Here is an 8,183-nt window from a genome sequence, read left to right on the forward strand (position 1 = left end):
TGAAATTTCATGGTGTTCTGGTGTCAGAACTTCCATTTATCCAGACAGTAAGATAGCATCAGCCTTGATTAAGCATTATCTTTTTGTGTTATTGCCACTGAAGTGGTCCTTAATTTTCTTTTCAGATTTTTTGCTGTATGTCAAGGGAAGGTGTGCCTTGTTTATTCTGCAGGTAGTATCTGCTCTCTTTATTTTACAAAAAGACTCTGTATGCTTCTCTGAATTAGGTGGGGAATGAAAAGGTTATCTAGACAAACTTGCCACAAATACACGTTTTAGATTATTCCATTATGAAAGGGAGATTAATGTAATTTAATGCATGCAATACTAATAACTGGATTTGGTACAGCAGTGATTATCACCTTTGGAGCAGGCACTGGCTATTCTGGTTGAGAATACTGCTTTGCTGTGCTCTGCCTGGCTCATCTTCTTGCAAGACTAACCCATGCCTTTCAAAAAAGATACTGCAGGCAGTTTCTGCTTGTGAGGCGTGGGAACCCTTTGAACTTTGCATATTGTAGTATCGTAGAACGGTTTGGGTTGGAAGGGACCTTAAAGATCATCTAGCTCCAACCCCCTGCCATGGGCAGAGACACCTTCCACTAGACCAGGTTGCTCAAAGCTCTGTCCAACCTGGCCTTGAACACTTCCAGAGACTGGGGTATTCACATCTCTGGGCAACCTGTTCCAGTGCCTCAGCACCCTCACAGAAAAGAATTTCTTCCTAATACCTAATCTAAATCTCCCCTCTCAGTTTAAAGCCATTCTCCTACGTCCTAATAATGGTGCATTTACTCACTTTGTCATTTCTCATTCCATTGTGTTGGTATTCCTCTAGGCAGATGTTACTTTCAAAAGAGACTGTTGGAAATGTGCTTCAGCAACAGAACCACTTCCTAGCAGCAAACTTAGTGCTAAAAATTAGGACTGAAAGATGCTCTTGGGTCTTCAAGTTTCATTTCCTGTTGCAGAGGATAAAAAGCACCATATAGTGTTGGTCATAAATCTGTCAAATTCTATTGTAAAGCCAGCTTATGTCCTCATTCCTCCTTTCATTTTTAAATGGTCCAAAAGAAAAAAAAAAATTCAAATACTCAATTTTAATATGCAATGTAAATGTAATTTATGATGGTAGAATTCAATAACCTTGTCCACAATCAGTAGTTCTGTTTCCCTCTTCTTCACTCAGTCTTGGGATGAATTGTATACCACCTTGAACTTTATTTCTCAAAGGTGGAAGATCCCAAGATTTTGGTCCTTTCTAAAGTGTGCAGAGGTATTAGGCAATGCTAAATTTGCTCCTTTGAGGCTGGGAGAAAATGATTTGCCCTCATACTTGTTATACAAGCTTGAATTTTTCCAGCAATATTCACAGTCGATTGTTATCTCTGATGCAGAGGAGGAGAGTTTGCCTCATCTAGAGATTTCTGTGGAGGTGATGTCCTTAGATTCTCTGTCCTTGCCTCCTGCCTCAGCTTGGTTATGATTTTGTATACATAGTGCTTGACTTCTGAGACAATGCAAAATGCTTCTGACTAGGTATGATGCATGGCAATTGTTTGCTGGATGGCATAGCATCTCTTCCATAACTTACTATTTTTGCACCTAGTCCTCCTTCAGCCCCATCCCACTGTGGGTGCTATAACAGCTCAGGAAGCAGAACCCATATGCTGTGGGGTCTATAGCCAGCACATTGTCATGAAAAGAACTCATATAATGGAGAGGGAGAAGCTCTTCACTAGGTACCTACACCAGGGCTGATTCCTAGGTGATTGTGTCATTCACCTCTCTAGCATATATTGCATGCTGTCTTCACAACTATTTTTGCAAAATCTGTGAAAGTACATGGCTTTTTTAATGCCCATTGTAAGGATGAGGTGTGCAGCTTGGCAATGTTCAAGGTGCAAGAATTATTTGTACCCATGCATTGCAGTCATTGTAAAAAGCTTGGACTGTGCTAACAATACCTGGATACTATCAGAGTATATGAATAAAGGGTTTAATCTCTTCCCCTTCTCTGCCATCTTGCAGGGCTTCTTATCATAGATCGAACTGTGCTAAGGTCAGTGTGACTTTACCTGCAGCATATGCAGTAAGAATTTGCAATTTATGAGTCTACCATTCCAGAAAACGTGTGTTGTTGGGTAAAGATTAGTTTGGTCAGAAAATTTCAGTTAAAAGTTTGTCTTTGGTTAGACACTGCTATTTCTATTCCTTTGAAATTTCTTTCTTGCTATTAAAGATTCAGAGGTGCTTCTTTTTTTAAGCAGTTACCGAAAGCGGCTGTGGTGGGAGGTTTAGCTGTTGTTGTAGGGGCTGTTGGGGATTGTGCCACTTGTGAGCACCAAGAGAAAGAGAAGGAAAAGACTGAGCGTTGTGAACGTTAAACAGTTCTCACCCTAGAGACAAAAGTGTTCTACTTGCTAAATGTTTTCAAGAAGGAAATGTGTTTCTGAGTGCTGTAATTCCATTACTGGTGACAAGGTTTTCAATAGATTTTCAATTGATGATTTCTAATGCAGACTCAGATATACTGTATAAATGTTTGTGACTTTACATTTGGTATCACAGTCAAAGGGTTCATTGTACCTGACAGATACAATGATTTTAGAGAATATATTTTAGTATTTCACTAAGCTAAGAAGTTTAAAACCCTATGTGTAAGTTAGATATCTTTGACATTTTACTATTTTGTAATTGTAACTACTAGATTTTTCACAGACAGTAGGTAATTGCTTTTTTTCCCCAAAGCTGTAGTAGCCTCCAAGGACAAGTGATGGGTGAAATAGAAGCCTGAGTGTCTGAAATTTTAAAGTAAAGAAAGAGAATAAAATATGAGCTACAAGTATGATTCTGTCAAACTCTCTTTTTGCTGCTGGGTATGTAGTCTCTGATAGGACCGCAGTGAAAAATGCTGTGGAAGAACTTGTAAGGAGGCTGATTTACAACCTTTAAGAAAATGCAGAAACTTTCATGGTAAGTGAATTTTCTAATTAAAATGTTAATTGGAATGACTTTGCTTTGCTTATCGAGGAAAATACAGTAACCGTTTTTCACTGCTGTTTGCATAGCCTTGTGGTATTGAAAATTTTGTGTGGTTTTCTACATCTGCTTAATGAGTGACAAACAGACTCCTCTTAAGTGGTTTGGAATGGAAGATCAGGAATTCCTATCAGCGATGTAATGCAGTAAGAATAATAAATATTGCCTAGGAAGGTTAAGGTTAAGAAGCAAAACTCAATCCTAGCTGTAATCTTTCTCTGAATTAGGCAATCTCTGCAATACCTATATCTAAGTAAAATTCTTGTGCCTGTGATGCTACAGTTGTAGACAAACTGATCAGTTAACCCCCAGCACTAGTATTCAGGGAGCCATGCTGCTGATTGTGGTCTTGTCAAACTCAAATTTAATGCCAGTTTCTCTAAAGCCTAACAAATACCCCTGGCTGCTGCAGGTAATAGGAGAAAGAAATCCTATCTATTTGTATTCAATAATAATTACCAAGTTTAAGGTGCAAAGGAAAACATAATTAGAGCTGAAATTTACCTGCATTTTTCACATGACTTTAAATATAAAAAACCAAAACACGCATTTAACAGTAAAGCCTTGTGCAAGTTGATATTTTCTATCAGAAATAGTTGAATAAGTACTGAGCTGTTCTTTTCAAAGAGAAAACAAATGTATGCATTATCAAAACATAAAAGCGAAGTATGTTTTCCTGTTTCTTTCATTTTGTTTCTTTCCAGCATCAGGAGAGACCGTTTTATCATGAAATGCAAGCAGTAACAACTGCTGCTGATGCCAAAGTAAGTGAAGTTCAACCTGTTGACCTCTTTCTATCTGGAGCTTTTTCTCATGAACATGCAATAATGTTCTGTAATTCTCTGCCAAGGAAGCAACTTGAATTAGTAGAGTAATGGATAAGAAAAATAGAGTTGAGGTGCGAAAAAAAACCCAACTCTGTTGTAATCATGTCTGTTAGACACAAATTAAACAGCGAGGCTGACGCACTGGAATAATTAGAGATCAAACCTGTCATTTGGCCAATTCTTATTTACTGAGGTGTCAAGAGTGATGTGTAACCTTGTACTGCTGCTTCCTCAGCAAGGACACTGAGCCCAGTGGGACATGCTTGCTTTTCTTGTGCTGTCTTTACTGGGAGAGGAAACCAACAGCCCCCCCAGACAGAGCTGACATTGATTTGTTTACCCAATTCTTGAAACAGTCAGTGAGCAGCTACTGCGTTTCCCTTCACACCATGCACACTGCAATTCTAAAATGTAAGAAGAATCAGGTGCAAAACCTCCTGTTAGCTTAATGATTTTGGTACAAAATCATTCATTATCTCTACAGGCTGCGAATTTGACTCTCTGCATAGCTCTTGGGTTTAGAGCAAGCTCCTGTGGTTGCTGGGTCAGGGGTTGAGGGCAGATGAACTAGAGAATGCACTTCGGTGCTCTGCCCATGGCCATTCTGTGCAAGACCACCACAGCCTTAGCTCAGGGCCATAACTTTTTAGCACAGACTTTGTTTCCAGGCTCTTATGCTCCTGTAGCCTTTGAGGCTGTTTAAAATGGATGGAGTTCATTTATACAAGTTACACCTACACGCTGCCATTTATTTTCATGGCAACAGTCATTGGGCTTCATTTTGTGTGTTCAGATTGCAGACTCCAATTTCAGATCTTCTCTAAGCTATTAGTCACTGTCCTTTAAGCCTAACTTTAGGAACAAGTAGAGAAGTTCATCATCAAAAATGCCTTAAATAAATGGATTTTACTAGGGAATGGCCCAGCTGCAAATTACTGTTGCTTCTGTTTATCTCTACAATGTCTTGTCTCTCTGAATCTAGTACCTGGCACTAAATTTTAAGAGTTGACAGCTTTGTGGGTTTTCTGACTTCTCAAAAGCTAATTCAAAACTTGTACCTTCTGCTACCTGTGGGCCTTGCAGGCAAAACGTCTTATCACTTCTGTATTTCCAAAAAGCTATTTGGAAAGAACAATGTGGTAGAAATGAATGAAAAACATTTTACATTTGTTTTCTTGACCTCTGAAAACTGCCCAAAGTGGACAGTGTTAGTCTTGTGTTGGGTTTTTTGGTTGGTTTTGTTTTGTTTTGCTTCCTTTTGTGTTTTAGGGGGAATGATGATTACAAGTTAGTTATACCTTTAAATGATGTCTAAAGACATTTCCATCTGAATTTATGAATGCATGGCTACTCAATTCAGTGGAAGCTGGTTAAGATTTTTGGTTATATACTGTACATACTAGTTGTTAGGATGACATTGCTTCACTTCTAGTTGCCTTTTACTTTACTGTTGGTAGTATCTAACTATATGGTGTGCACATTGTAGACTATAGTGTATTAGCATAGTTTAATGTGTGGAGATTTTACACGTTTCAGGTGGTTATGTTTAGGATCAGTTGCAAGACTGTGGCTGCTCTGCTGAAATTTCTCCTTCCCATGAAGCAAAGGAGTTGTAAAAGCTGCTGCATATCTCAGGTTTCTGTAGCTGAATTAGCACCAGAAACCAAAGAGATAATTTTGTATTAATTTTATCCCTGAGCTATTGGAGTTCAAAGTGAGCATATGATCTACATCTCTCACAGATGATGCACCTAAAATCCTCTGTCTTTCTGCAGTAGGAGGCTGCTTTTCTGCTGATGCATCTTTGAGTTCTTTCACCAAGTTGGACAAAAGAATTCAAGCTATTGAGAATGGAACTTGAAAACCAGAAAGACAATGTTTGAAACTACATAATTATGGATTGAATTGCATAATAAGGATTGAATTTTCCTCACAAAAAGCATGACACTGGAACATGATTCCTGAGAGCTGGCTTTCACTATTAAATGATTTCCAAAGTTGGAAGCCCATTTGTGTACGAAAGCGTTGGTGCATAGGGAAATCTGCACTGGCTTTAGCATGAGTGTAACTTCTACTGCTTCTTCACAACTTCACAATTGCTTCCTAGCTTAAACATAGTCTTGGTATGTCTGTAGTTAGTAGAACTATTTGGTTTGCAACCACACTAGGTAACTGCATATCTAAGGTTTATCAACTTTTTCCCCAATGTGTAGAACATCACTCAGTAAGTAACTCTAAGTTGAAAAGAAAAATCAAATCCAGTATCATTTGTGGGTGTAGAGAGGATTCAGTTTCCCTTTTCCATGTATCACTGTTGTTAGAGGGCCAGTTTGCTTGTTGTGAAGAATCCCTCCTTTGTGCTACAGTATTCAATGCCTAAGTCAGAATTACCATCAGTGTGGCACTGCATTTGTCTTATTTTTCTCATATTTATGACTGGCATAAGTGGTCCCTTTTTCTTAAAAGTGGTGGATCAGTTGTTTTGTTTCTAGTTTCAGTGCAGTTTTGACACCACAGCAAGGACTGTCAGAGAAGGACGGCCTGATCTCAAACAGCTGCTGTAATTCCAGTGATCCTAACCTTTGTCTGACCTCAATCAATGTGCTTAATTTCTCTGTGCCTCAGTTCCCTGTTCATTATTTAAGGAGTACACACAATGAGGCCCCGATTTCAGCTACATTACTGTAATAATAATAAAATTTTCCAAGCATAAAAGAAAGATTTGCAAGCCAATGAGTCTGTCACATTTTAGAGTGCTGCATAGTCTTTAGAATGAGAAATATTTTAATGTGAGCAAAGGTGAATCACTTAACATTCAAAAACTAAATGGTATCCTCTAAATATTTTAGAATTGAGGTAAAATAAATATCTTTCAGCTAAAGAGTTCAGCTAATTTTCTGCATGGATTATACTGCCAGAAGAAAATCAGAGAAGCAAATACTGGGAGAGAATAGTCATAGTTTGTAGAAAATGGTTGGAAGGTAGAAATCTTTACTATCTCATTAAACTGTGTACTGCAGGTTTTCTTCCTGGAGTGAGAAGATGCTAAGGTATCTTAAATTGCTTGTTCCTCACTGCAGCACTTGCAGAGGTGCCAGGTGGAACTGATCTGCAGTTCCCTGCAGCTCTGTGCTGCAGTGTGGACTGTGATGTTATTTGGACATCTTGCAGCCACCTATTGCTACTGCCTGTGTTCCCTTCCTCTCCTGGCTTCAAGTGGTGGCATCAGGAAGTACCCTCACATACACCCTCCTCCAAGATGATGCTGGTGGAGATGTCTGCTCTATTGCAGATGAAGGCTTCTGGCGCTGCTGTATAATGTCCTAGCTCCCTTGCACCAAAGAAACAAACGGGAACCAAAAAGCGGGTGGGGGGGTGTGTGTCTTACCCACCATCCCCTATGGTTAAATAGCTTTTATTTATGTCACAGATAGAATTTCTGAGCTTCATCTTTTTTTTCTAAAGATCAAGAGCTTGAACAAAATGTCAACTATAGCATCTTTCTTATTTCAAGAATACAGTAGGAGTACTTAATTGTTATGAAAAATTATTCCTAGGTGGTCTCTGTTTCAAACTTATTCCAGAAATACAGCATTATTTATTGTGTTATAATAGTTGTCAGTTCATACCCTTATTTGTGAAGAGATACAAGACAAATTAAGGTGAAAGAGCTTGGAGTTTAAAACACTACAACTCGCAGAATAAGAAAGGAAAGAGTTTTGACAAAGATCACTGGCATAATGTAAGCAGAAACCACGTTTCTTTTTGTCCAAAGTTAAATTATGTCACTTCTTTATAGACCAACCTGCCTCTGTAAGGGAAGAAGTCATATTATTTTATTTCTGTGATGAGGATTGTTTAGACAGAGGTCACAGAGAAATCATACAAAAGTAGTAGAACTTGCCGTATCACATTTAACAAAAATAATAATAACAATTCCCTTGATGTAAGGTGGTGGTGGTGGGGAAAAGAATGACCTTTGACTTCAAGCTGCAGTGTGATCATACACTCTACCTCTTCCTAATCCTTGGCTAGCATTACATACTGGTAACAAGGTGAAAACAGTGGACAACAGAGCAAATTGGCTGTGTGAAAACAACTTACCTAATCTTTTGCTTCAGAGGCTATTTGCAGGAAATGGCAATTCTGCTGAATGAGTTCATTTTAAAATTACATTTTAAAACTACATTCTGTAATTGAGACAAGTTGAACAAAGAAGTATGGAATGAATAAAGAGGAAAGTGAAAGGAAGATCATAGAATGGTTAGGGTTGGAAAGGACCTTAAGATCATCTAGTTCCAACCCCCCCTGCCA

The sequence above is a fragment of the Nestor notabilis genome, unplaced genomic scaffold (assembly GCF_000696875.1).
Source record: "Nestor notabilis isolate BGI_N333 unplaced genomic scaffold, ASM69687v1 scaffold10446, whole genome shotgun sequence".
In the NCBI taxonomy this organism is placed as follows: Eukaryota; Metazoa; Chordata; class Aves; order Psittaciformes; family Psittacidae; genus Nestor; species Nestor notabilis.